General features: G+C 39.4%; 1 protein-coding gene and 1 non-coding gene across 2 annotated transcripts in view; both read left to right on the top strand.

Annotated features, from left to right (window-relative positions):
* LOC126028134 (cytochrome P450 2B11-like) overlaps window positions 1-23263 on the top strand; it is a 260434-nt gene that overhangs the window by 212098 nt on the left and 25073 nt on the right. The gene's annotated exons all lie outside the window — the stretch shown is intronic.
* On the top strand, window positions 8121-8211 carry LOC126028845 (small nucleolar RNA SNORD88). The gene has a single exon (XR_007502544.1). It is a non-coding gene; the product is annotated as a small nucleolar RNA SNORD88 (small nucleolar RNA).

Below are 23263 nucleotides of genomic sequence, written 5' to 3'. Positions count from 1 at the left end.
TACCACCACAACACATAGAAAAACCCACAATGCAAGTGTGACAATGGGGAAACAACGCAGGCCAGCATCAGACATAGAGAATGAAGATGACAATTCTGATGACCAGATAATGACCAACCAACTAATCAACCTCTCAGATAAGGACTTTAGACTAGCAATATGGAAGATGCCCAAAGAACTCAAAGAAACCATGGATCGAGTTGAACAGAACACTAATAAGAACCAAGAAAATATGAAGACAAATCATAAAACTCCAAACTGAAATAACATGTCAACTAACAGGTCTGAAAAAGTCAGTAAATGAAGTGAATGACAAAATGGATAAGCTCTGAGACAGGGTATCAGAAGCTGAGAATAGATTTGGTGCTGTAGAAGATGAGATACATAACAATTCCATACAGTAGGAGAGATTGGAAAAAAACTTAAAGCAAATGAACAGACAATGGAAAAATTAGTCAAAGAATGGGAACAGATGAAAATAGAAGTCTATGATAAGATCAACAGAAACAACTTAAGAATCATTAGAGTCCCAGAGACCCAGGAAGAAAATTTCCAGGAAGAATCAATGGTCAAGAACATCATTAAAGAGAAACTTCCAGAGCTAAAAAAATATATATATGTGATCAAATCCTGCATGCTTGAAGAGTACCAACCAAAAGAGACCCCAGAAAAACCACCCAAGACACATCCTAGTCACAATGACAAATTCCACAGATAGAGACAGAATTCTGAAAACAGCAAGATCAAAAGGGGAAATTACATTCAAGCAAGCATCCTTGAGATTTACAGCAGACCTGTCACCAGAAACACTCAATGCCAGAAAGTAGTGGTGGGTGGGATATTGTGACAAGACTGAATGAAATGAATGCTTCACCTAGAATACTGTACCCAGCAAAACTCACTTTCCGGTTTGATGGAAGAATACATGGTTTCACAGACAAAAAACAGCTCAGAAACTTTACAGACTCAAAACCAGTCTTAAGAGAAAAACTGAAAGACCTAATTTAAGACAAGACTAACCAAAAGACACACCACATTTTGATATAAAGATGGCATTAAATCCCAGGACAATTCTTTCTCTCAATGTCAATGGACTAAATGCACCAGTTAAGAGACACAGAATGGCTAAATGGATCAATAAACTCAATCCAACCTTCTGCTGCCTACAAGAAACGCACCTGAATATTCAGAACAAACATAGACTCAAAATAAAAGGCTGGAGAAAAATTATCCAAGCAAACAACACCCATAAAAAAGCTGGAGTGGCCATACTAATATTAGATAATGCAAACTTTATACTCAGGAAGGTTGTAAGGGACAAAGACGGACATTTTATATTAATCAAGGGGTATGTACAGCAGGAAGAAACCACTCTCCTAAACATATATGCACTGAATGAGGGGCCAGCAAAATATATAATACAACTGTTGACAAATCTGAAAAATAATATCAATAACAACACAATAATTGTGGGAGACCTCAACACGGCTTTGTCAACACTGGATTGGTCAACCAGACTGAAACCCAACAAGAATATACTTGACCTGAGGAGAGAAATGGAAGAAAGAGGCCTAGTGGATATATATAGGACACTCCATCCCCAGAAACCTGGGTACACATTCTTCTCCAATGTACATGGGACATTCTCCAGGATAGACTACATGCTGGCACATAAAACATACCTCCATACTATCAAGAGAATAGAAATTTTGCAGACTACCTTTGCTGACCACAAGGCTCTGAAATTATTTCTGAATTCCAAAGGGACTCAGAAGAAAAACTTTAACACCTGGAAGTTAAACAGCCTCATACTGAATAACAGTGGGTCCGAGATGAAATCAAGGAAAAAATTAAAAGGTTCCTGGAAACAAATGACAATAAAGACACAAACTATCAGAACTTATGGGACACAGCAAAAGCAATACTGAGAGGAAAATTTATAGCTTTGCAAGCACACATCAGGAAGGAAGAAGGAGCTTATCCGAGTAGTTTAATGACACAGCTAATAGAACTAGAAAGTGCTCAACAAAAGGACCCAAAAATAGGGAGACAAAAGGAAATTACAAAGCTGAGAGCAGAAATCAACGAAGTGGAAACCCAAAAAACAATCCGAAAGTTCAACAAAAGCAGAAGTTGGTTCTTTGAAAAAATAAACAAGATTGATAGACCACTGGCAAACCTAACAAAGAAAGAGAGAGAAACTTGATAACTCGTATTAGGAATGAAAAAGGAGAGATCACTACTGATATGACAGAGATACAAAGGGTAATCAAAAACTACTTTGAGAAACTCTACGCCACTAAAAATGAGAACCTGGAAGAAATGGATAAATTCTTGGACTCTTATACTCTTCCACAGTTTAAGGAAGAGGATGTAGCATATCTAAACACACCCATCTCCATTGATGAAATTAAAACGGTAATCAAATGTCTGCCCAAAAACAAAAACCCAGGCCTAGATGGATTCACTAATGAATTCTTTCAAACTTTCCAAGAGAAACTACTACCAATCCTGGCAAGACTCTTTTATGAAATTGAACAAATGGAAACACTTCCAAATAGCTTTTATGAAGCCAACATCACCTTGATACCTAAGACAGACGGCAATGCCAATAACAAACAAGCTGGTGTAGTTCCACAAATCACAGGCAGACAACCTCTCCCAGCAGCCCAGAACGTCTTCCCACTGCTTTTATTGATCTCCTGGGGCACCTCCAGGGTCATGACCTATAGCACAGAGCCCGTCAGCTCGCTACTACTTGAATTCCTCATTGAGTAGGGGACTTGACCCCTCAGTCACAAAGTCTATCTGCCCAAAAAGAAAAGCCCAGGCCCAGAAGGATTTCCTAATCAATTTTTTCAAATCTTTCAAGAGGATCTACTACCAATCCTAGCCAGGCTCTTCCATGAAATTGAAAAAACGGGAACACTCCCAAACAGCTTTTATGAAGCCAACATCACCTTGATAAAAAAAAAACCAGACAGAGACGCTGCCAAAAAAGAAAATTACAGATCAATATCCCTGATGAATGCTGATGCAAAGAACTTCAACAAAATCCTGGCAAATAGGATCCAATACAACATCAAGAAGATCATACACTACGACCAAGTAGGTTTCATCTCAGAAATGCAAGGATGTTTTAACATCCATAAATCTATTAACATCATACACAACATAAACAACAAGAAAAATAAAAATCACATGATTATATCAATAGATGCAGAGAAAGCATTTGATAAGGTCCAACACCCATTCTTGATCAAAACTCTCAGCAAGATGGGAATGGAAGGAACCTTTCTCAATATAGTTGAAGCCATTTACCACAAGCCAATGGCAAATAATATTCTCAATGGAGAAAATATAAAAGCCTTTCCTCTAAATTCTGGTACAAGACAAGGCTGTCTGCTCTCACCACTCCTCTTCAACATAGTACTGGAAGTTCTTGCTATAGCGATCAGGCAAGAAAAAGATATCAAGGGAATCCAGATAGGAAAGGAAGAAGTCAAGCTCTCATTGTTTTCAGATGACATGATACTCTACTTAGAAAACCCTAAAGACTCTACCAAAAAGCTTCTAGAAACAACAGATTCATATAGCAAGGTGGCAGGCTACAAAACCAACCTACAGAAATCAATGGCCTTTTTATACACCAATAATGATAGGGAAGAGATGGAAGTCAGGAAGGCAATCCCATTCACAATAGTGCCACACAAACTGAAATATCTTGGAGTCAACTTGACCAAAGATGTGATAGACCTATACAAAGAAAACTATAAAACTCTGCTCCAAGAAATAAGAGAGGACACGCGGAAATGGAAACACATACCGTGCTCATGGATTGGCAGGATTAACATCATTAAAATGGCAATACTCCCCAAAGCATTATACAGATTTAATGCGATCCACTTAATAATACCCATGACATTCTTCAAAGAAGTGGATAAAACACTTATGAAATTCATCTGGAACAATAAACACCCTCGAATAGCTAAAACACTCCTAGAGAAAAGGAAAATGGGAGGAATTACTTTCCCCAACTTTAAACTTTACTACAAAGTAATAGTTATCAAAACAGCATGGTATTGGAATAAAGACAGACCTTCAGATCAGTGGAATAGGCTTGAGTTCTCAGACAATGTTCCCCAGACATACAATTACCTAATTTTTGACAAAGGAGCAAGAAATCCTATGTGGAGCAGGAAAAATCTCTTCAACAAAAGGTGCTGGCAGAACTGGTTAGCCACTTGCAAAAAAGCAAACATAGACCCCCAGTTAACATCATGTACAAAGGTAAAATCCAAATGGATTAAAGACCTTGATATCAGACCGGATACCATAAGGTTTATAGAACAACACGTCGGTAAAACACTCCAGGACATTGAGACTAAAGGCATCTTCAAGGAGGAAACTGCACTTTCCAAACAAGTGGAAGCAGAGATCAACAGATGGGGATACATTAAACTGAGAAGCTTCTGCACCTCAAAAGAAATAGTGCCCAGGATACAAGAGTCACCCACTGAGTGGGAGAAACTATTCACCCAACACCCTTCAGATAAGGTTTTAATATCCAAAATATACAGGGCACTGACAGAACTTTACAAGAAAAAAAATAATCTAATCCCATCAAAAAATGGGGAGAGGAAATGAACAGACACTTTGATAAAAAAAGAAATACAAATGGCCAAAAGGCACATGAAAAAATGCACTTTGTCACTAATCATCAGGGAGATGCAAATCAAAACAACGTGAGATACCACCTCACACCACAGAGATTGGCACACATCACAAAGAATGAGAACAATCAGTGCTGGTGGGGATATGGAGAGAAAGGAACTCTTATCCACTGCTGGTGGGAATACCGTCTAGTACAGCCTCTATGGAAAGCAATATGGAGATTTCTTCAAAATCTGGAAATTGAGCTCTCATTTGACCCAGCTATTCTACTCCTAGGGATATACCCTAAGAACACAAGAATACAATACAAAAACCCCTTCCTCACACCTATATTTATTGCAGCACTATTCACAATAGCCAGGGTCTGGAAACAACCAAGATGCCCTTCAACAGATGAATGTCTAAAGAAACTGTGGTACATATACATAATGGAATATTATGCAGCCGTCAGGAGAGATGAAGTCATGAAATTTTCCTATACATGGATGTACATGGAATCTATCATGCTGAGTGAAATAAGTCAGAAGGAGAGAGAGAGACGCAGAATAGTCTCACTCATCTATGGGTTTTAAGAAAAGTAAAAGTCATTTTTGTAACAATCCTCAGAGACAATGAGAGGAGGGCTGGAACACCAGCTCACTCCATGAAGCTCACCACAAAGAGTGGTGAGTACAGCTATAGAAATAATTATACAGAGAACTACCATAATCAAGTTAATGAATGAGGGAACTGGAAAGCCTGTCTGGAGTACAGGTGGGGGTGGGGTGGGATGGAGGGAGATTTGGGACATTGGTGGTGGGAATGTTGCACTGGTGAAGGGGGTGTTCTTTAGATGACTGAAACCTAATCACAATCATTTAAGTAATCAAGATGTTCAAATAAAGAAGAAAAAAAAAGACATTCTTTCACTAATTTTTAGAGACAAAATAGAGGAGGGCTGGAAGGTCTAGCTCACAACATGAAGCTCACCACAAAGAGTGGTGAGTGCAGTTAGAGAAATAACTACACTGAGAACTATCATAACAATGTGAATGAATGAGGGAAGTAGAAAGCCTGTCTAGAGTACAGGCAGGGGTGGGGTAGGGAGGAAGGAGATTTGGGACATTGGTGATGGGAATGTTTCACTGGTGGGGGTGGTGTTCTTTACATGACTGAAACCCAACTACAATCATATTTGTAATCAAGGTGTTTAAATAAAAATATTAATAAGAATAATAAAGTAAAAAAACCCTAAAAATATAAAAGGATGTACAAATCCATCAGAACAATGCAAATTCCTTTTCAAAGGTGAACCTTTATCATATAAGACAGCACCTCTGTGAAAACAAACACAGAAATACTTTAAAAATATCAATCGTGTGGCAATACCCCTTCATATACCCACATATTTGAGCAAAGACACATGTGCGAGGATTCATGAATAAATACTTATGTGTGTGCACACATAGGACGAGAACATATAGGCCTGCCCACTTACACATATAATTATGGATATTTTGCAGCCTCACACACAGATGTTCATTTTCTGGACTTTGGCTTCTGCCAAAATCTAAGCACTGAAAACAAGGTCCAGAGTCATTAGCATTAGTAGGAGGCATGGGTCACTTAGCAAAACATTCTTAAGCATTAAAAACTCTAAATAAATAAATTACTAACTTAAATAAAATAAATTATCTCACAAAAAAATTATGAGATACACCGTTTCAAAGTTCTTCATGATAAAATTCTATCATACATTGTACAACCTCCTTCATCAGTTTACCTATTTCCTGCCATCAATGTACCTATGTTTACCTCCTGCCTGTGCGCTTTTGTGGCAGAAATATTTCCTTCCCTCTTTTTATTATGTTTTTATCTTTTAGATATTGTGATTTGAAATATTGTTACCGAAAGAGAATCATGCACATCACTGTATCTGTTTTAGTATCCGTTCTTGTCCAGAGTGGTTTTTCCAATTGTATTTTTTTTTTCATTTTTAAATAAGTTACTTTACTTAGGGTGCAAATGCCAATGACCTACCCCAAGCTCTAGGATTAATCTGGCACCCATTAGCAATCCTGTTCTTCTGCTCTGCCAGACCAACTGGAGGCTCAGTGATGCGCCCATTGGGACATGGGGTCAATCTGCCCTCCCAGTGTAACAACAGCGAACCTGAAACGCCACCATAGGTAACCAGAAAATCTTAAATACAATGGTGAAACTATGGAGGATCACTGCACCTTGGCATATAGATGAAAACTTAGGCAAACCTCCAATTCCATTTTTAAATTTTAAATTATGTCTTATTTTATCCCCTTCCCAAAGATCATCCTCGTTTCTTTGTATTTGTTTGCAACATGATTTTACTTACAACAAAGATCATCCCTGATTTCTTTGAATCTATTTGTTTACAACTTGGTTTTACCACCAAAAGGTGATTTTCTTACATGTACATCTGGGCGGGATTGACTCAGGATAGCTTGAACTATCTGTCCTTGTTCTGTCTTTACACCCCCACTTGGGGGTGCCTCTGTACTCAATAAAAAGGACCATTCTGGTAGACAACTCACTCTTGATATGAGGTAGAATATTGCCAGAATACCTATGTTTTACCCTCAGTCTGGTCTGGATTATTTTGTGCACCAAATTGGCTTTAGAGTCGTTTACTTGAGTTTGGATATATGGTTGTGTGGTGATATTACAACTGGTGTTTGAACAGATAACTGATCTATGAGGATCCAAGAAAACCCCAACAATCGTGAGTGACTTGAACCTCTGGTGGATTATCCCTTGATGCCCCCTCGAGCGGGACTAAATTGCCATACTTTTCATTGGAACCTGACCCCTATTTTAAATAGCTTCATGTTGTTCTGGTCTACAGATATGCATTTCTTGCTCTGGACTGTACATATCAGGCTCCCTAAAGATTCTCCTCCATACACATCCCTAGAGGGGAGAGGTACCTTCCCAGTGCTGATAAGTTCTCTATCTAAAGGCATTCCCAGGGCTGATAATTTATCCTTTACTACTGTAATTAACTCAAAGAGACCCCACATCTCCCAAGGATGATAAGCCAGTTAACATCTCCACAGACTCAGAGTCTAAAAATGACTAACCAGAGATACCAGCACACCCCAAGCACTGAGTCAGTTGAACAAACCAATGCTGGCAAATCAAGTCCTGGGAGCTGTCAAATGGTTCAATTTCTGGAATGGTAATGGATTTATCAACAGAATGAACACATAAAATCAACACTTATTTCTCTAACAACAGAAACCAAGAAGGTGCTAGCTAGTGAAATTAAGCAAACAATAGATGAACATTTCAACCATCTCAAGAAGAACTCTTTCAGAAGAGAAGGGAAGAGAATCCATACCAATGGAATTGAAGGAATTAAAGAGCACATTAGGAAGTCATAGTTGCAGAACCACCTAGGCGGTGCACCTTATAGATGACTCAAGACAAATTGCCCCCTGTGATGCCCAGCACTGGGCTCTGATCTCGTATGAGGACAAGGTGCTCTCTGGGACCTTTGACACCCAAGGATCTGAGGGGTTCTTCTCCTTTTGCTCAAAAGGGGGCGTGGTGGGGCAAGCCCTCCCTCATGCTTCTCTGTGTCCCCTGCACACCCTCTAGGCTTTCCTGCCATCACCCCACCCAGACCGGAGGCAGCGTCTCTTCCCTTGCACCAGCTGTTTGGGTGACCAGGCATTTTCAGCAGAGCCCAGGTATGGAGGTGCTCATGATCATGGCTGAGGGATTCTGTCTTCACCAACCTCTGGACCCCACAGGTCAGCTCCAGACATTGATCACAGCTGTGGAGCTGTGGTTCTGGCCCTGGAGTACTACAAGGGAGTACCTAGCTTGGGTGGGAGCTGGACCTGTTTGGCTGTCCCATGCCTAAGAACACACGCTTTGCACCCTCAGCTACAGGGTTCCTGGGTTCCCTGGCTATAGGGGGCAAGTGACCCCTCACTGACCACCTGCCCCTGGTTGGCCAGTGTCTCACTGGTTTGTAATACTGGCCCTGAGCCTAATAACACTGGCTGTGGACAATAAAAAAATACAAATTGCAAGTTCACATTGATAAATTAAGTCAAAATAAAAGGAGAAACAAAATGATGGAAGAATATGTAAGGTATGCACTCCTAGGGATATACCTTAGGCACACAAAAGTACTATTAAAATATTTTCCTCACTCCTATATTTATTGCAGTGCTATTTACAATAGCCAGACTTTAGACAACTAAGATGCCCTTCAACAGAGGAATGGCTAAAGAAACTGTGGTACATATACACAATGTACTATTATACAGCCATCAGGAGAGATGGAGTCATGAAATTTTCCTATACATGGATGTACATGGAATCTCTTATGCTAAGTGAAATAAGTCAGAAGTAGAGAGATAGACAAATAATAGTCTTGCTCATCTATGGTTTTTTATTTTTTTGTAAAAAGTAAAGGCATTATTTTAATAATTCCAGAGACAATAGAGGGAAGGGCCAGAAGAACTGGGCCATAATATGAAGCTCACCACAAAGAGTGATGAATGCTATTAGGGATATAACTACACTAACAACTAGCATGACAAAGTTAATGAATGAGAGAGGTAGAATGCCTGTCTTAAATACAGGCAGGGGTTGGGGAGGAGGGAGATTGGGGTCATTGGTGGTGACAATGTTGCTCTGGTGAAGGGGGGTGTTCTGTTTATTACTGAAACCCAACTACAATCATGCTTGTAATTATGGTGCGTTAATAAATATTTTATAATAAAGATATGTAAGGTATGAAATGGACAAAGAAAAGAGAAATAACCTAAAAATGATAGGAATATTAGAAAGAAAAAAGGGAAAGAGGAAGTACAAATAGTGAGAGAGATAGTAGCAGATAACATTCCGACTCTTTGGAAAGAGGCAGCTTGTACAACCAGGATGCAAAAAGATTACCAAACAAAATAGAATGTAACAAAATAACACCAAAACATATAGTCATTCAAATGGCAAAAAAAAAAAAGAGAGAGAGACGAATTTTTTAAATCAGTAAAGGAGATGAAAATATTTAATTATAAAAAAATCCATAATATTCAAACCAGTTCTCTCATATAAAATTATCCAAGGAAAAAAAAGTGGAATGACTTTCAAATTACTGAATGAACAAAAATTTCAACCTGGAGTTCACTAACCAGAAAACCTCTCACTTTTGTGGGAGGGACAAAAAATAACTTGCACTACCCAAAAAATAACTCACACTACCCAAACTGCCTCTAAATGAATTACTCAAAGGATAGTTAATAAACCAAATACCAATGTACCTGAGACCACGTGGTCCCTGACTTTCATCCTTTAATATTTGTGTTTCTCCTTCTCCACTCATTTACTTTCCTTCTCTTCTCTATACTCTATGGCAAAAGGTGTTTGAGACAACTCCCTTTTAGAACATTGCATATTTTATGCAGTTATTCTAAATAGCACATATAAATAAATATAATTCTGTATTTATCTTTCTTCTGGATAGCTTCATTTAACATAATATCTTCCAGTTGTATCCATATTGTGGCAAATTTCATTATCGCATCATTCCTTATAGCTATATATGTGTAATGAGTTATTTGCTGGAAATTGGGTTGAGGTTTGGTTATCCCACAGTTCCCAGAAAGGAAAGAGAATTCCCACTCTCCTATCCAGCAAGGATAGGGGAAGCAGTTCCAGTTATATAGATCCACAGTAAATAATCCACATAAAATGAGAGCAAAAGGCAGCAAGAAATTCGAACACAAGCTGTTTACCAGCCAGCCAGCTGCTCCAAATTCAGAGTTAACAAATCTGCTGCAAAAGGCCCCCTGCTCTAAGCCTCACCTCCCTAAAAAAGGAGGGGAAAAAGCAGATAGACTGAAGATACAAAAGAGAAATGTTATAAAGAGCTCTCTATACTTCATACTTCCTTCTTTTTTAGTCTTTAAAAATGTAAAATGACAGATGCCAGCACCCTTCTGCCTCTCTACTCTGCTGTCCTGCATTTCCGGCCTGATTTCACCCTTGGTGTGGCTCATCAGCCAGCCTGCCTTCCTGTGAGCTTTCCGGGGAGTCTGCCTTCCCGTGAGCCTTCCGTGGAGGTGAGTCGACACGCCCAGAAAGGGAGGAGCCACTGAACTTCACTGGATCTCAGATGCCAGCACCCTTCTGCCTCTCTACTCTGCTGTCCTGCATTTTCAACCTGATTTCACCCTTGGTGCAGCTCATCAGCCAGCCTGCCTTCCTGTGAGTTTTCCGGGGAGTCTGCCTTCCCGTGAGCCTTCTGTGGAGGTGAGTCGACACGCCCAGAAAGGGAAGAGCCACTGAACTTCGCTGGATCTCAGATGCCAGCACCCTTCTGCCTCTCTACTCTGCTGTCCTGCATTTTCGGCCTGATTTCACCCTTGGTGCGGCTCATCAGCCAGCCTGCCTTCCTGTGACACGCCCAGAAAGGGAGGAGCCACTGAACTTCGCTGGATCTCAGATGCCAGCACACTTCTGCCTCTCTACTCTGCTGTCCTGCATTTTTGGCCTGATTTCATCCTGGGTGCGGCCCATCTGCCAGCCTGCCTTCCTGTGAGCCTTCTGTGGAGGTGAGTCGACACGCCCAGAAAGGGAGAAGCCAGAGGAGCACGGTTGCTCCGCTCCCCTTCGCGACGGTGCACAGCATTTAGCCGATGAATACAATCACAACACATAGAAAAACACGCAGTACTAGTGTGACAATGGGGAAACAACACAGGCCAGTGCCAGACATAGAGAATGAAGATGGCAACTCTGATGACTTGAACATGACCAACCACCTAGTCAGTCTCTCAGATAAGGAGTTTAGAGTTGCAATATGGAACATGTTCAAAGAACTCAAACAAAGTATAGAAGAGAAAACTAAAAAGAATCAGGAGAATATGAAGATAGAAATGAGAAAACTCCAAACAGAAATTTCAGATCAAATAACAGGTCTGAGAAACTCAGTAGATGAATTGAAGAAAAACATGTTTGAGATTTCCCACAGGTTAACAGCAGCTGAGGATAGAATCAGTACACTGGAAGATGAGATACATAACAATTACATACAGCAGAAGAAATTGGAAAAAAGCCTCAAAGCAAATGATCAAACAATGGAAAAATTACTCAAAGAATGGGAACAGATGAAAATAGAAGTCTATGATAAGCTCAACAGAAACAACTTAAGAATCATTGGAGTCCCAGAGACTCAGGAAGAAAATCTCCAGGAAGAATTAACAGTCAAGAACATCATTAAAGAGAAACTACCAGAGATAATGAATACATGTGATCAAATCCTGCATGCCCGAAGAGTGCCAACTAAAAGAGACCCCAGAAAAAACACCCCAAGACACATCCTAGTCACAATGACGAATCCCATAGATAGAGACAGAATTCTGAAAGCAGCAAGATCGAAAAGAGAAATTACATTCAAGGGAACATCCTTGAGATTTACTGCAGACCTGTCACCAGAAACACTCAAGGCCAGAAGGCAGTGGTGGGACATAGTGACAAAACTCAATGAAATAAATGCTTCGCCTAGAATACTGCACCCAGCAAAACTCACTTTCAGGTTTGAAGGAACAATACATAGTTTCACAGACAAACAACAGCTCAAAAACTTCACAGACTTAAAACCATTCTTAAAAGAAAAACTGAACAGCATACTTTAAGACAAGGCTTACCAACAGACACACCAAACTTTAATATAAAGATGGCACTAACTCCCAGGACAATTCTTTCTCTCAATGTCAATGGACTAAATGCACCAGTTAAGAGACACAGAGTGGCTAAATGGATCAAAAAACTCAATCCAACCTTCTGCTGCCTACAAGAAACGCACCTGAATAGTCAGAACAAACATAGACTCAAAATAAAAGGCTGGAGGAAAATCATCCAAGCAAACAACACCCAAAAAAAAAAGCAGGAGTGGCCATATTAATATCAGATGATGCAAACTTTATACTTAGGAAAGTTGTAAGGGACAAAGATGGACATTTTGTATTAATCAAGGGATATGTACAGCAGGAAGAAATCACCCTCCTAAACATATATGCACCGAATGAGGGGCCAGCAAAATATTTAATACAACTGTTGACAAATCTGAAAAATAATATCAATAACAACACAATAATTGTGGGAGACCTCAACACGGCATTGTCAACACTAGACAGGTCAACCAGACTGAAACCCAACAAGAATATACTAGACCTGAGGAGAGAAATGGAAGAAAGAGGCCTAGTAGATATATACAGGACACTCCATCCCCAGAAGCCTGGATACACATTTTTCTCTAATGTACATGGGACATTCTCTAGGATAGACTACATGTTAGCACACAAAACATACCTCCATAATATCAAGAGGATAGAAATTTTGCAGGCTGCCTTTGCTGACCACAAAGCCCTGAAATTATATATAAATTACAAAGGGACACAGAAGAAAAATTTTAACACCTGGAAGTTAAATAGCCTCATACTGAATAATCAGTGGGTCCGAGATGAAATCAAAACCTTCCTGAAAACAAATGACAATGGAGACACAAATTATCAGAACCTATGGGACACAGCAAAAGCAGTACTGAGAGGAAAATTTATAGCTTTGCAAGCACACATCAGGAAAGAAGAAGGAGCATACATGAATAGCTTAATGACGCAGCTCATAGAATTAGAAAGTGCTCAACAAAAGGATCCAAAAATAGGGAGGCAGAAGGAAATAACAAAGCTGAGAGCAGAAATCAATGAAGTGGAAACCAGAAAAAACATCCAAAAGACCAACGAAAGCAGAAGTTGGTTCTTTGAAAAAATAAACAAGATTGATAGACCACTGGCAAAACTAACAAAGAAAGAGAGAGAGAGAAACTTGATAACTCGTATTAGGAATGAAAAAGGAGAGATCACTACTGATATGGTAGAGATTCAAAGGGTAATCAGAAACTACTTTGAGAAACTCTATGCCACTAAAAATGAAAACCTGGAAGAAATGGATAAATTTTTGGAATCTTATAATCTTCCACGATTGAATGAAGAGGATGTAGCATATCTAAACACACCCATTACTATTGAGGAAATTAAGAAGTAATCAAATGTCTGCCCAAAAACAAAAGCCCAGGCCCAGATGGATTTACTAATGAATTCTTTCAAACCTTTCAAGAGGAACTACTACCAATCCTGGCAAGACTCTTTCATGAAATTGAAAAAACAGGAAAACTTCCAAATAGCTTTTATGAAGCCAACATTACCTTGATACCTAAACCAGACAGAGATGCTACGAAAAAAGAAAATTACAGACCAATATCGCTGATGAATGCAGATGCAAAGATCTTCAACAAAATCCTGGCAAATAGGATTGAATGCCTCATTAAGAAGATCATCCACTACTATCAAGTAGGTTTCATTCCAGGAATGCAAGACTGGTTTAACATCCGTAAATCTATCAACATAATACACAACATCAACAGCAAGAAAAATAAAAATCACATGATCATATCAATCGACGCAGAGAAAGCATTTGACAAGGTCCAACACCCATTCTTGATCAAAACTCTCAGCAAGATGGGAATGGAAGGAACCTTTCTCAATATTGTTAAGGCCATCTACCACAAGCCAGAGGCAAATATTGTCCTCAATGGAGAAAAACTGAAAGCCTTTCCTCTAAATTCTGGCACATGACAAGGCTGCCCTCTCTCACCACTCCTATTCAACATAGCACTGGAAGTACTTGCTATAGCGATTAGGCAAGAACAGGATATCAAGGGAATCCAGATAGGAAAAGAAGAAGTCAAGCTCTCACTGTTTGCAGATGACATGATACTCTACTTAGAAAACCCCAAAGACTCTACCAAAAAGCTTCTAGAAACAATAGACTCATATAGCAAGGTGGCAGGCTACAAAATTAACACACAAAAATCAATGGCCTTTCTATACACCAATACTAATAAGGAAGAAATGGACATTAAGAGAACAACTCCATTCACTATAGTGTCACACAAACTCAAATATCTTGGAATCAACTTGACTAAAAATGTGAAGGACCTATACAAGGAAAACTATAAAACTCTGCTCCAAGAAATAAGAGAGGACACACGGAAATGGAAGCACATACCCTGCTCATGGATAGGCAGGATTAACATTATTAAAATGGCAATACTCCCCAAAGCACTGTACAGATTTAATGCGATCCCCCTAAAGATACCCATGACATTCTTCAAAGAAGTGGACCAGGCACTTTTGAAATTTATTTGGAACAATAAACACCCTTGAATAGCTAAAGCAATCATTGGGAAAAAGAATATGGGAGGAATTACTTTCCCCAACTTTAAACTTTACTACAAAGCAATAGTTATCAAAACAGCATGATATTGGAATAAGGACAGGCCCTCAGATCAGTGGAATAAGCTTGAATACTCAGAGAATGTTCCCCAGACATACAATCACCTAATTTTTGATAAAGGAGCAAAAAATCCTAAATGGAACAAAGAAAGCCTCTTCAACAAGTGGTGTTGGCACAACTGGGTAGCCACTTGCAAAAAATTGAACTTAGACCCCCAGCTAACATCATGTACAAAGGTAAAATCCAAATGGATTAAAGACCTCGATATCAGCCCCAAAACCATAAGATATATAGAACAATACGTAGGTAAAACACTCCAGGACAGTGAGGCTAAAGGCATCTTCAAGGAAGAAACTGCACTCTCCAAGCAAGTGAAAGCAGAAATTAACAGATGGGAATATATTAAGCTGAGAAGCTTCTGCACCTCAAAGGAAATAGTGCCCAAGATACAAGAGCCACCCACTGAGTGGGAGAAACTATTCACCCAATACCCATCAGATAAGGGGCTAATCTCCAAAATATACAAGGCACTGACAGAACTTTACAAGAAAAAAACATCTAATCTCATCAAAAAATGGGGAGAAGAAATGAACAGACACTTTGACAAAGAAGAAATACAGATGGCCAAAAGACACATGAAAAAGTGCTCCACATCACTAATCATCAGGGAGATGCAAATCAAAACAACGATGAGATACCACCTCACACCACAGAGAATGGCACACATCACAAAGAATGAGAATAAACAGTGTTGGAGGGGATGTGGGGAGAAAGGAACTCTTATCCACTGCTGGTGGGAATGCCGTCTAGTTCAACCTTTATGGAAAGCGATATGGAGATTCCTCCAAAAACTGGAAATCGAGCTCCCATACGATCCAGCTATACCACTCCTAGGAATATACCTTAGGAACACAAAAATACAATACAAAAACCCCTTCCTTACACCTATATTCATTGCAGCACTATTTACCATAGCAAGACTCTGGAAACAACCAAGATGCCCTTCAACAGACGAATGGCTAAAGAAACTGTGGTACATATACACAATGGAATATTATGCAGCTGTCAGGAGAGATGAAGTCATGAAATTTTCCTATACATGGATGTACACGGAATCTATTATGCTGAGTGAAATAAGTCAGAGAGAGAGAGAAAAACGCAGAATGGTCTCACACATTTATGGGTTTTAAGAAAAATGAAAGACATTCTTGCAATAATAACTTTCAGACACAAAAGAGAAAAGAGCTGGAAGTTCCAGCTCACCTCAGGAAGCTCATCACAAAGAATGATGAGTTTAGTTGGATAAATAACTACATTTTGAACTGTCCTAATAATGAGAATGTATGAGGGAAATTGAGAACCTGTTTAGAGTACAGGCGGGGGTCGTGTGGGGAGGAGGGAGACTTGGGACATTGGTGATGGGAATGTTGCACTGGTGATGGGTGGTGTTAAGAAAAAAAATATTGTTATTCAATAATGGAATACAATGTATATACAATATATTATTATATACAATACATTGCATTATAAAAAATGTAAAATGAGAAAAATAAATAATAGACCCTAAAAGGACAAGGAAAAAACTAAGCCAAATGAAACGCAACAATTTGCCTCAGTACATCAAGAGAAAAAATATAAAGAAAAACTTTTAGGTCTAGAGACAGGGTATCCATATCCAGAAACATGAGTAAAGGAATTAACTACAAGCTCCACTGACGATAATTTAATAATCCCCAGAGTACAAGCTAAAGGGTTCTTACAAGGCCTTCCTTTGTAGATCAGATGACGGAGCTAGAATTCAAAAATCATATATCTGGAAGGCTGTGGGGATATTAAGCAGGTATTAGAAATTTCCAAGGTAATTAGAAGTAGGGGTTCTCAGAAGAGATTTCAGGAAGTCCATTTAGCTGATAAGGTGAAGTTTATTTTCAAATTGATCCTAGGAGGGCAAGAAAGCCCATTTTCTGGAGTACAGTTTCCTGGTTGACAGAAAACGTGCTCCAAAGGACACTGGGTGAAACCTGTGATGTAACATTGATGAATACCTGGATCTTTTCCAATCTTCTTTAGGTAATGTCCATGAGGAAATTCCTTAGGAAATGTCCATGCAGAAGTTCATTAAAAATCTAAAGAGTATGTACAAATTTTAGGGGAGTTTGGCCAATATGTGAGAGAAGGGAACTTAAGTCAATAATCCAAATCATGATGTTTAAGGAGGAGGGAAACCTCCCTATTTAATAAATAATTTGAGATTCCATCCTTAATAGATAAAACTCCCTTTTGAACCCAAAATTTTTCCAATATAGTGCTCCCAAACAAAAATCCTGCCACAGCATACAAAGAACAACATTTGGGATAATTTTAGCAAGTCAACAAAGGTACTAATCAAAAATTATTAAAAGAACCAAACCAGAAAATGTTATGCAATAAAAAATTCCTATAAGTAATGAATAAAAATTGGGGAGAACTATAATTACAATAGACAATGGGAAACTACAAGCAAATACAAATCAAAGAAATACATCTGTAAGAAATACACAAAAAGTGACTGTCCTTCGGATTCCAATACAGAATATCTGGAACTATGAAGAAATTGGGAATCCGAGAAATACACTGATGGAAACTTGAGGGGTCTGGATAAATAGTTCATAACTGTAACAGGTCAGCAGAACTCTGAGAATCTTTTCAAAAGGCCAAATCCGGAATCTTGTAGCTGACTCTGGAGGAGATGGTTGGAGGAGAGGAAGGAGTTTTTGAAAGAAAGAAAGTTAAAGGCTAGGGGGAGAGGGGAATATATCTGGCAGAGAGAATAAATCAGAGAAGAGAAATATTATAAATATCTCTCTATACTTCACTGAGATGCAGAGCAGAGGAGCAGGGGCTGCGAGAAGCACGAAAGCGGATTGGAAGGCACCACGGTGGGGATCATTACCATAGAGGCTCTGAAGTGTAAGATCCAGGTTCTGCAGCAGCAGGCTGAAGTGAAGGAGAGGGCCAGCACCTCCAAAGGGAAGTGAAGGGAAAAAGGTGGACCCGGGAACAGACTGAGGCTGAGGTGGCATTCTTGAATAGTAAGATCCAGTTGGTTGAAGAGGAATTGGACCATGCTCAAGAATGCCTGGAGACCTCCTTGCAAAAGCTGGAGGAGGCTGAGAAAGCAGCTGATGAGAGTGAAAGAGGAATGAAGGTCATTGAGAACTGGGCCTTAAAAGATGAAGAAAAAAAATGGAACTTCAGGAAATTTAACTCAAAGAAGCTAAACATATTGCAGCAGAGGCAGATTGGAAATATGAAGAGGTGGCTCTTAAGTCGGTAATTATTGAGGGTGAGATGGAAATCAAAGAGGAGCAGGCTGAAATGATAGAGTTCCTTTGCCGAGAGATGGATGAGCAGATCAGACTGATGGACCAGAACCTGAAGTATCTGAGTGCTGCTGAGGAAAAGTATTCCCCAAAAAGAAGATACATATAAAGAAGAGATAAAGATTCTTGCTGATAAACTTGAAGAGGCAGAGACCTATGTTAAATTTGCTGAGAGATCAGTAGCCAAGCTGGAAAAGACCATTTATGATTTGGAAGATAAACTGAAATGCACCAAAGAGGAGCACCTGTGTACAAATAGGATGCTGGATCAAACTCTGCTGGGCCTGAATGAGATGTAGAGAACCCTGTGTCCTGCCCTGCCTCTGCCCCTGCCTCTGACTCCACCTGAGGCCAGCCTGCTGGAAGCTGACCATTCTAAAAGGTCTGACCTTTAACTGGAAGACTGCTTTCTCTCTCACTGCCCTTCCCACACTTCCACCCCCACTCCCCAGCTATCTTTTGGGCCAAACTCTAGGAGATTCAAAGCACCTTTCGTAACAACATGTAAGGGAATATGAGCACAATGCAAAGTATCTTTAAAAGCATGTTGTCAAATATACACATGTGTAATTTACCTTTTATTTTGTTGTAGCAAGCCTTTTGTAAGACATTCCAAGTCCTTCTACATTTTTGAGGCAGCATTCTAATCCTTTCTCTTTTGTAAGGAAATGTTTTGGCTGAATGCATTTTGCCCTCTCTTTCCAGAAGAGAAATATATGTACCACGTAGTTATGATTTACTTGTTTATTGTTGGACATGTCAATTGATTCCAAGTTTTAGCTTTTGTACTGAGTGCTGCAATAAATAGTAGTTTGCATTCATCCTATAGGATGAATGTATTTCTGTCCTGGGGATAGATACACAAAAGAGGGATTCCTGGGTCAGTTCAATTTTGAGTTTACTGAGAACCTTCCATACTGTTTTCCATAGTGGTTTTTACCAGGCATCATTCTCCTCACAGTGGATGAGAGTTTCTTTCTCACCATATACCAGCTAACAGAGATTGTTCCCATTATTTTTGATATGTGTCATACTCACTGGTGTTAGATGGTATCTTACTGTTCTCTTTATTTGGATTTCCCCAATGATAAGTAGTGAGGAGCATTTTATCATATATGTTGGTCAACTGTTGGTCTTCCTCAGAGAAGTGTCTGTTCATTTTCTCTTCCTATTTTTGATGGGTTTTAGGTTTTGAGAAGTTAACCTTTGTAAGTTTATTGATTTTTCTAGATCAAACGTTATCTGATATGCTGAGCTTTATTGGCTGGGGTGGTTCACGCCTCATGGAGCAGAACAGGGGACAAACCAGGGAGCACAGCAGAGGCCATTTAAAATGTCTCAGTTGCTGTTCAATTTAACCCAACATTCTATGGTCATTCACTTATTCATTTTGTAGATTTATTCCATCATATGTTCATTTATTTTGACTAGTTCCTCCCATCTTTTGTTGTTTTTTTGGTGCTTCTTTGCACTCGCCTTTGAGGTCATCCACACTGTCCTCAATAGCTGTTACCCTACTGGTGAGTCCTTTCAATGATTTTTTTATTTCTGTTAATTTTTTTCTGCTCTAATATTTCCATTAGTAATTTTCTCATGCCAATTTTTCTAGCCTGTGTTTGCTTGGCATTCCATTCTATTGTTTTATTGGGCTCATTTAACTGCCTAGGCATTTCCACTCTGAACTTCATCTTCGGTCACACACCTGGCAGTACTCAGGGTTACTCTTGGCTCCAGGAATCAGAAATCGTTCCTGGCAGGCTCGGGGAATCATGTGGGATGCTGGGATTTGAACCAATGACCTTCTGCATGAAAGGCAAACGCCTTACCTCCATGCTATCTCTCCGGCCCCTGAACTTCATTTTAGATAGAAGGTAAATGTGTGATTAGTAGTGATTTAGTCTGCAGGATTGCAGTCTTGATTTTTTTCAGGTAGTTTATCATATGTTTTTGTGGACTGAAAGTGCTTCTTTCTATATCATTGTCCGTTTTTTTCATTGTACATTGTTAGGTAGTTATCAGGGGAGTTTTTGTGGCTGAGGGATTATCTTATGTCTGTATATGCTTTGACCATGAATCTGAGCATGATCTTTGACTGTGTGGATGAACAGACCTCTGATTCCTTTAACACTGCAGACTCTTTGCCTATTCTTCTCCATCTCTATATCATATCTCTTTTCTATTAATGGATTCATATGTCTATATTTTTCCATTTGTCACCACACATATATATTTTTTCAATTATAAATCTTTGAAAAACATGACTATTTTGCATATTTTGTGTGTCTTAAAGGGAACTTCAATTTTCCTCAGAAATACTTTATCTGTGCCTGTGATTCCACTAAACATTCACAAATGAATAAGTAGACAAATCTGAGTCCACCTGATTCACAGGTACTTAGAAGTTATTGAATACCTGTACTGAACACTACTTAGTGAGGTACATATTTTTGGTTAATTATGAAAGGAAGGCGTAAATTTTTAGGAAGTTGTGTAATCAGAAGAGTGGCTGCTCAAGTTTAAAGTCCTTCAGCCAGCAGTGGAGAGGAAGGCTGGTTGACCATGGAGCTGTGTGCTTTGCTTCTCTTCCTGGCTCTTTTCACTGGTCTGATGCTGCTGATGGCAAAGGCTCATCCAAAGACTCATGGATGCCTCCCTCCTGGCCCCCGTTCTCTGTCCTTCTTGGGGAACCTTCTTCAGATGGACAGAAATGGCCTGCTCAAATCCATCCTGAAGGTGAGATTTGTTTCCAATTCAGCATGTGCAGTTATTGTTGACTCAATCCCCAGAGGATATTGTTAAAGGGTAAAAAGAACAGAGGCTCCTAATACTCCCTACTCTGTTTGAATCACAAGATGCCTTGTCTGTAGGAAGGTGAGAAGAGGTGTTTGAGTGTGAATTCTGTATTTGCTGTCACACCCTGTGTTGTGTGCATGAAACTAGAAGCAAGAGAGAAAAGGTGGCAAAGTTCCTAAGAGTTATCTGCAATGCCACAGAGAATTAGGTGTTAATAACAGAGAGCAATGTGGTCTATTGAAATAACAAGATTTTTAAATGAAATTCAAAGAATTGTCATTTTCCAACATGTTTATCTATATCCTTGTTTTCTCTCTTTAGAGTGCACAGAGCATTGATTTCATCTAGTATTTGTTTTTTCTCTGACTTATTTTACTTAATCTGATATCTACCAGTGACAGCCATATTGCTATATACTCTCTGATTTCGTATTTTTTCCATCTAAATTTAGAAACATACACCACCTTTTATTGATTAATCTCTCATAGAACTGATCAATGTTTCCATATCCTATTGATTATACAATGCACCACAAGGAGTATAGAAATACACATTTCTTATTTTGAGATGTATTTTATTACTTTAAATTTTATTTTATTTTATCGAAAGCATTGCTATTTACAAAGTCCTTCATAGTTGGGTTTCAGATATACAATGAATCATGGCCAATCCCACCACCAGTGTCGACCCTCCTCTATCAATGTTTATTGAGTGCTTGACATAACATTTACTTCTTTATCCCAGCCTGCTAATATAATAGACACATTTTATTTTATTTGAATAATTTGTTAATTTAAACACCATGGCTACAAACAAAATTATAGTTGTGTTTCAGTCATAAAATGCACAACCCTTTCACCACTGCAACTTTCCTTCTACCAATATTCCTATTTATCTCCTTCCCTACCCCAGCGTGTCTTATAGACAAGCATTCTATTTCTCTCACTATTATTGCCATGGTAGTTTTTAGTGTAGCTATGTCTCTAACTGCATTCAGCATTCTTTGTGGTAAGCTTCATATAATGGGCTGGTCCTTCCGGCCCTCAACTCTATTATCTCTGAGTATTATTACCATCCTGTCTTTTATTTCTTTAAATCTCACATATGAGTGAGATTATTCTGTGTCTATTTCTCTCTCTGACTTATTTCACTCAGAGTAATAGTCTCCATGTCCATCCATGTATAAGCAAACCTCATGACTTCATTTTTCCTAATAGCTCTGTAGCATAAAATAATTAACGATGGTGCTGGATGGCGATGGATGGAGGCCTTTGTGCTTAGGCCCCAACCACGTGGCTTCATCCCCATCCAGCTGGCGGATTCCAGGCCCAGGTAGTCGGCGTAATCAAGACTCACTCACAGGCAGGCTTCAGGAAGAATCATCTTTATTCAGGCCCTATTCACCACATGTGTGTGGCCTATCTCATAACCCTTTAAGCACTAGTTATTTTTGGCCCTGCATCTAAACTCCTTTCAGCCATCTTCCCTTTGGGCTCCATGCTGGTCAAAGACCAGAACACAGAAACCCAAAAGCCAGAGCGCCCAGCAGCGCAGAACGGGCAAAGAGCCAAAAGGGCAAAAAGCCAAAAAAGGGGGCCGAATTCCCTTGGTCCAAGCCTTATCTACCTTTTCCCCGACCCCTCCCAGGAATGGGAGGGTCTAGCAGGTAAGGTTACACCTACTATCCGGTTTCCAAGACCCCTCCCCGAAATGGGTGGGTCTAGGGTCTTAAATAGGTACACCCACATAGCTCCACAGTATTCCATTGTGTAGATGTACCACAGTTTTTTTAGCTACTCCTATGTTAAAGGCAACTTGGGTTGTCAAGATTTTGGCTATTTAAATAGAGCTGCAATGAACATAGGCATGCAGAGGACATTTTTTGTATTGTGTTTTTGTGGTTCTAGGAGTGCCATTTCTGGATCTGATGGTAGCTCAATTTAAAACCTGAAACCTTTTTGCTTTCCTTAAAGGTTGGACTAGACAGCATCCCCACCACCAGTGAATGAGACTTCCTTTTTCCCCACATTCCGCCAGCCTGGTTTTACGGACACGTTTGAATGTGCTTTTAAGCTTTCTTTTTGTCATAACTAATAAGAACTATTTTT

Source organism: Suncus etruscus, chromosome 14 (assembly GCF_024139225.1).
Source record: "Suncus etruscus isolate mSunEtr1 chromosome 14, mSunEtr1.pri.cur, whole genome shotgun sequence".
In the NCBI taxonomy this organism is placed as follows: Eukaryota; Metazoa; Chordata; class Mammalia; order Eulipotyphla; family Soricidae; genus Suncus; species Suncus etruscus.
This window is presented reverse-complemented; position numbering and strand designations above follow the sequence as displayed.